Raw genomic sequence first — 8,126 nt, 5'->3', positions numbered from 1 at the left:
TGTCTTGTTCTTTAATAGAGCTGCACTGGAGTTTTCTGTGTGAAATTCAGTCAGTTGAATTTCAGTCTTTAGTTACTGTATCACATGCACAAAAAGAAAATAGTTTTCTGCATAAAGTGAGTGAAGATGCTCAGGTTGTAGCATCACGAACCATTGACTTGACTCTAGAATATTTGCTCTTATTGCCGTGTCCTGTAAGACATTCCTGTGCTCTGCTTTAAGAACTACAAGCTGTCTGACCACTGTTCCAAATGTGACAACTTGCTGTTTGTGTTTTTCCATTTGGAATTAAGATGTAAAGAGTCAGTGGACCAGCATGGTCAACAGAGCCTTGTCCTCTAAGAGTGTAGCCTCATGTTGAATGTTGTCTCTTGATTTAATTAGACCCAGACTGAGACTCTGTTTATGAGTCTAACCTGCTCTGAGGTTAGAGTTTCTAGTTGGTTGATGGGAAGTTCTTCTGATTGTTCAAGAAGAAAAGCCTTCTTCAAGTTCACTTTACAACTGGGACATAAGAAAACCAGTTGAAGTGATGTTCCATAGGAATTATTATAAAAGTAAAATAAACTATGTTTTCTGTTTAAAATGTGTAACTAGATGTTCCAAGGTGTTAAATGTTGCTGTTGGGGTTGAATTAGACAATCAGCCCTGAGTCAGCTCTAAAAGTCACAGACATGGAGTAGAAGGATGTGTAACAATTTTAAAAAGGCAAATTCAGTTTAGGCTTTTAGAAAAGTTGTTGAAGATTGGAATAGGAAGGAAATCATCCGAATTATTAATTATTATTACTACAATCCATGCAAAATGCTCTTATATGAATCAAAAGATAGACTTGAAATCAACTTAATTGGAAAATATTTTGGTGTGTAAGTTTAATAAACACAACTCATTATGGGATGCTAATATTAATCAGAATGGAACAGTAATACATTAATAGACAATAAAAATATTACCTGTGTAAATGATGGGAGGAGCAAAGGAGTTAATATGGAAATGGGTATGGAATAAACAACTGATCAGTTGTCCTTGAACAATTGATCTCAGTCAGTTGTTCACAGGTAGAAATACAAAACTCAATTTAAGGGAATTTAAATGACAAATGTGTGATAATCCTTACATGTGGGAAAACAGAAATAAAATACCCATTAAAACAGAGAGAGAGAAAGAGATCATTTCACATCTGGGATCTGGACACACTGAGCTAAACAGGACTCTGTTCATTTTAAGGAAAGACACACATTTGTAAAGATACAATACAGAACAATTAGACTGATAGAAGTATGAGGAACAAATGAAACAATGGATTCAGAACCTAAACAGAAACCAGACAAAACTAGCTTTAATTGATTTAGTCATAAATCCTTTAAGAGATTAAAATTATTAGCAGACAATATTTCCGTAACTTAGATTTAAGGGACTTCTATGACAATGTAGTCCAACTGTAGGCGGTGGTAAGCCAAGCTGTTGTTTTCCAACTGCAGATAAACAGCAGGAAGAAGCAGCAGCGGCTGCTCACCATGTTTGTGGAAAAATGTATATTATTTATAGCATATGTGATTAATTGCACATATCAAGCTAAGCACAAAACAGAAAAGATTAAAATAATAGTAAGAGGAGCTGAAAAGTTTTTGGGGTTTAGGGAAAGATCTTTGGAAGATATTAATAAAAGGTTGGGATCAGATGGGATACCAGGAGCCCCCGGTGATAAAAACATATAATATTGCAGAAGTTTAATTGCAAACGACAGGAATTTAAAAGATATATAAATGGACTTGAAGAAAACCCAGAGATTATATGTATACAGAAAACGTGGCTAAAACCAAATCTAGATTTTGTTATAAAAGGATATGATAGTATAAGAAGGGACAGAGAAGAGGGAAGTGGAGGAGGGTGTGGGGTTTTTGTAAAGCAGAGAATACAATATGAGATTTTAGGGAAAGTAGAACTGGAATATATTGTAGTTGAACTATGATGAGTAAAAGGAAAATCGAAGATAATTAATTTTTATAATCCATGTAAATTAATGACATTTGAAAAGATGGAGGAATTGATGGGATATTTGAAAGGGAAAGCTATATGGTGTGGGGATTTGAATGCAAGTAGTACACTATTGGGTAAATGTAATGGTTAAGATGGACAAGTTATAGAAGAATTAATGGAAATGAAAAATCTTGTACTGCATGTATTAATGATGAGAGTGGAACAAGAATTAATATAAGAACATGAGTTAATAATTGATTTAACAATTGTTTCAAATTTTCTAACTGTTGTTTGTGAGTGGTTCATTAATAAAAATTCAATAATAGGTAGTGATCATTACAACAAGAGTAGGATTAACTTAGGAGAAATAGATATGACAATGAATATAAATGATGTAAATTTTGAAATTTGTAAAGTAATAGTGGAAGCAGCTAAATATTCAATAAAGAAAGAAGATGTAAAAATGATAAGAAAATGGTACCATGGTGGACGAACAAATGTAAAGAAGCAGTAAAGTTAAGAAATAAAGAATTTAAAGTACTAAAAGGTAATTCAATTTATAAGAATTTAATGGATTATAAAATAAATCATGCAATAGTAAGGAGAACTATTAAGAATGCAAAAAGAGAATACTGGAGTTTTTTTTGTTGTACATTAGGGAGAGAAACAAAAATTGAAAGAAATTGGAAAATAATTAAAATAATGAATTAGTTGCTAGTGGCTCCAAATTTGAGTCCCACAGCACTTCTACCAACGAGATCAATCTAGGCACATGCTATATAATAACCAATATAGGCATATTGCATATCCACGTAAATGGGCAAAAGCTCATCAAAATGATAACAATATCATATTGATATATAGAGAGATATATTTCTATATATGTATATAGATATACAGATATAAAGAGATACAGACAGACAGACAGAGATGGATGGATGGATGGATGGATGGATGGATGGATGGATGGATGGATGGATGGATGGATGGATGGATGGATGGATGGATGGATGGATGGATGGATGGATGGATAGATGGATTTAAGTATACGTATAGATCAGTGGGGCATCCTGCATGTTCAGTTCTCTCCCTGGTGGTAGTAACAACCTGCTCAGCATGTCAGTGTTCTTAGGGCTTCTAATGAGCCATCATTGGATGCAGGGGCTACTAAAGCTACTGAACTAAAACATTCAGGATGCCGGGTGGCCCTCCAGCACCCACTTTGGGCACCACTGATATAGTATGAATTAAATCCTTATGAATTACACTCCATAGCAGATAATTATAAATAGAATACGAACTGGGCATAGTTTCCTAAACGGAACTCTTTTTAAGATGGGGAAACATCTTACTGGTTTATGTAGATGGTGTGATGAAGTAGAAACAGTGGAACATGTTTTGATTAAATGTAGGAAATACGAAAGTCACAGAAGATTATTAAAAACAGAACTAGGTGTTAGTAGGGAATTGAAATTTGACAAGGTGATCGATCAGCTGAATAATATTGAGGGGAAAAAGAAGATTTTTCGTTTTTTAAAAGACACTGGGATTTTTAAGAGTCTTTGAGGAGTAGGTGGTAGGAGTCAATAGAGGGCAGTAGTGCAACATCATTGGATGCAAGCTGCCGTTAAAATCTAAAGAAGAAGAAGAAGAAGTACACTCCATAGCAGTAGGTGGCGGTAATGGTACTAAATGTTTTTTGCCAACCGCCAATAAAAATAGGTTAAATGCGACTTAATTCGGAACATGACGACGTTGGATTTGGAAAGAAGTGACTGTAATAGTATGGAGTGCAGTGACGAGGAAGGAAGGAGTGGTCGGAATGAAGATAAAGAGTGGGAATTGGTGGGAAAGGGTGGAAAGAAGCAGCGAGCTGCTGAAAGAAAGAGAAAAAAAGGAAATGAGGACAGCACTGAAGACACTGATAATGAAGGAATTGAGGAAGGAAAAGAAGCACAAAAAAGACAAAATCTGAACATTATAATAAGATTTGATGAAGGAGAAGGAGTCAAGAAGATTGATCCACTTAAACTAACAAAAGCACTTAAGACACATGTTGGGGAAATTAAACATGCTAAAGTACTGAGAGACGGAAATCTTTTGATTGGCTGTAATTCTGAAGGTCAGGTTGAAAAGGCAAAAAAGCTTGGATGGGTATGTAAAGTCAAAATTAGAGCAGTTGTTAAAGTGGGTGAAAAAAGAAATAATGAAAGCAAAGGAATCATAACAGGAGTGCCGTTAAGTGTTGATATGAAGGAATTAATTGAGAATCTGAAAGAAAGAAACAAGGAAGTAAAAGGAGCACGGAGAATGAAAAGGGGTACAGAGAAGATTGAAACAGAAACTGTGTTGCTGGAGTTTGAAACAAAAGAAATGCCAAGGGAGGTTTTCTTTGGCTTGATAAGATTTAATGTCAGGGAATATGTGCCCAAACCAGTGAGGTGCTTCAACTGTCAGGAATTTGGCCATATTGCAAAAATATGTAAAGGTAAAAAGAGATGTGCCCGTTGTTCTGGAGACCATGACTATGGTAAATGTGGAGTTGGAGTTAAACCAAAGTGCTGTAGTTGTGGAGGAGAGCATAGTGTCGCTTTTTGGGGATGCGAGGTAATGAAACGACAATCAGTGATACAGAAAACAAAAGTTACGCAGAAAGTAACATATGCAGAAGCGTGTAAAGTAGTTGAGAAAGAGAAACAAACTGAGAAATCTCTATCAGGAGAAAAGCAAGTAATTTCAAAAATTATGGTAATGGTTGAAAAGAAAATTGAAGAGGAAAAAAAGAAAATGGTGACTTTTATTGCAGGAGTTATAAATGCAACATCGGATGTGAAATCAAAAACGGAAAGGATTCAGATTATTGTAAAGGCAGCATGCCATAGTTTAGACTTAAAGAATATTCGGTGGGAGGACATAAGGGGAGAACTGTGTAGTCAGGCAAGTCAAGAAGGATAGTCTCAATATTGCAATGGAATGCGAGGAGTCTTCTGTCAAATGGGCAAGATTTTAAACAGTTTATTTACGAATTAAAAGAAAAACCTGATGTAATTTGTATACAGGAAACTTGGCTGAGGCCTTTTTTGGATTTCAAATTGGATGGATATATTGCAGTTAGATATGATAGAGAAGAAGGAAATGGGGGAGGGTGTCTTTCTCTGATTAAAGAAGGTATTCCGTATAAAGTTATTGGAAGAAAAGGAGATTTGGAGTATGTTGCAACTGAAATATGGGTGGAAGAGAAGGTACTGTTGGTTTTAAATTTTTACAATCCTTGTAAAAAGCTTGAGGTAAGTAAACTTGAAGAGATGGATATGAAAGGAAATGTTATTTGGTGTGGAGATTTTAATGCACATCATTCATTATGGGGTAGTGGAAAAGTAGATTATAATGGGAACATTTTAGAAGAATTTCTAGATAGTAATAATTTGGTTTGCTTGAATAATGGAAAGAAGACAAGAATTGATATAAATTCAGGTAAGGAATCTGTACTAGATCTGACATTTGTTTCTAGCTGTTTAGCTCCACTATGTGATTGGCAAGTTAAAAATAAGTCATTTGGTAGTGATCACTACATTATAATCAGCAAAATAAGGATGGGCCAGGTGCATAGGCCTGAAATGATAGGAGGGAAGTGGATATTTGAGAAAGCAAATTGGGAGGTATTTTATAACCTATGTGATAGGAAAATTTTAAATGTTCAAAATGATCACAGTATTGAAAGTATGAACCGAGTGATTAGTCAGGGTATTTTAGTTGCTGCAGAGGAGGCTATTCCAAAAACATCAGGGAAAAATAGGAGAAAGTTGGTTCCATGGTGGAATGAAGAGTGTAGGAAAGCAGTTAGAGAAAGAAATAAAGCATTTAAATTGGTTAAAAGGTCTCATAATTTTCAACATTTAATTGAATATAAAAAGTCACAAGCTAAAGTCAGGAGAACAATAAGGAGCACAAAAAGAGAATACTGGAGAGGTTTCTGTGACACAATTGGCAGTAGTACAAAACTAGGGGATGTTTGGGGGATGATCAAAAAAATGGGAGGAGATAGAAGGGAATGGAGTTATCCTATACTAAATAAAAATGATATAGTAGCTGTAACTGACAAGGAAAAGGCTGATATGTTAGTGAGAACATTTGTGGAGATACATAGTGGTAAAAATTTATTAGGTAATGAAATGGAGGGAAGGGAGAGAACTAAAAAGGAATACGATGGAATCTTAAGAAGAAAGAAGAATAATAATGATCTGATGAATTATCCTTTCTCTATTGGAGAGCTAAAAAGAGCTTTGGATAGAACTAGGAATAGTGCTCCAGGTAAGGATGAGGTGTGTTATATTATGTTAAAACATGTAAGTGAGGAAGTTTTAAATAAATTATTAATTTTATTCAATAAGATTTGGAAGGAGGGGAGACTGCCTTGTAAGTGGAAAGAAGCTATTATTATTCCGTTGAAGAAACCTGGGAAAGATCAGAGTAACCCTGTAAATTACAGACCAATAGCTTTAACATCTAATCTGTGTAAACTGATGGAAAGGATGGTGAATGAGAGATTGACACAATATTTGGAGTCAAACCATTTAATTGCTCCTTATCAGAGTGGTTTTCGTAGAGGGAGAGGAACAATGGATCCTATTTTATGTTTAGAGGATGTTATTAGAAAAGCTCAGATTAATAAAGAAACTGTTGTTGCTGTGTTTTTTGATGTGGAGAAAGCATATGATATGTTATGGAGGGAAGGGTTAATGATTAAATTACATCAGATAGGTATAGGAGGTAATATGTTTAATTGGTTATGGGATTTTTTAAGGGATAGAAATATTCAAGTTAAAATAGGATGTCAGTTTTCGGAAATATGTAAAATAGAAAATGGAACCCCTCAAGGAAGTGTGGTAAGTCCGACATTATTTTCAGTTATGATCAACGATATTTTTAAAGAAATATCCATTGGTTTTGGTAAGTCACTTTTTGCTGATGATGGAGCATTATGGAAAAAGGGAAGAAATGTGGACCATCTTATTGTTAAAATACAGGAAGGTATAGATAAAGTGAGTAAGTGGGGAATAAAGTGGGGCTTTAAATTTTCAATTGAAAAGACAAAAGTAATGTTTTTCACAAATAAAAAAATAGGGGTTGATAAGAAGTTGTGTTTATATGGGAAAGAGTTAGAAAGGGTTGATTGGTTTCGTTTTTTGGGAGTAGTTTTTGATAAGAAACTAACTTGGGGAAATCACATAGACCATATTATGGAGAAGACTAAAAAGGTTCTAAACATTATGAGATGTTTAGCTGGGTTGACATGGGGTGCAAATTTCGATTCCCTTAGAAATATATATGTGTCTCTAATTAGATCAAGAATAGATTATGGGAGTGTGGTGTATGGATCAGCAGCTAAAACTAGGTTAAAAAAGTTAGATGTTATTCAAGCCCGAGCACTGAGAATATGTTTAGGGGCAGTTAAATCAACACCTATATGTGCATTACAAGTAGAGTCAGGAGAAATGCCATTATGCATTAGAAGACAGCAGCTAATGGTAAATTATTGGATAAGTTTAAAGGGACATAATGCAGATCACCCGGTTAAGAAATTATTAGGAGAGTGTTGGGAAAGAGGAAAGAAACAAATGGATAGTTTTGGGTGGGTTGGGGATAATAGAGCGAACATTTTTAATGTATATTATAAGGAATTTAGTCCAACTGTATTGTGGCCTTTGAGACCGACATGGACTTGGAAATATATTAATGTAGACAGAACACTAACAAATATTAGGAAAAGGAACACATTAGATACTTGCCAAGAATTTTATAATCACATGCAGAATAAATATATTGAATATTTGCAAATTTATACGGATGGGTCGAAAGACCCTAAAAGTGAAGCAACCAATATAGCTGTAGTGATTCTTGAATTAAAGATTAGTATTTCAAAAAGAACATCTGATTATTTGAGTGTATTTGTGGTAGAACTAGGTGCTATTTTAGTAGCTTTAGAATGGGTGGAGGAAACTAATAGGAATAAAATAATAGTTTGTAGTGACTCTCTATCTGCGTTGACGAGTATCGGAAAGGGACGTACAAAAAATCATCAAAATATTTTATATGAGATTATGGCGGTTCATCATAGGATATGTGAACAAAATAAAAATGTTGTA

This window comes from Xiphophorus couchianus, chromosome 4 (genome assembly GCF_001444195.1).
Source record: "Xiphophorus couchianus chromosome 4, X_couchianus-1.0, whole genome shotgun sequence".
In the NCBI taxonomy this organism is placed as follows: Eukaryota; Metazoa; Chordata; class Actinopteri; order Cyprinodontiformes; family Poeciliidae; genus Xiphophorus; species Xiphophorus couchianus.
The sequence above is the reverse complement of the archived record's forward strand: the minus strand, read 5'-3'. Positions refer to the sequence as shown.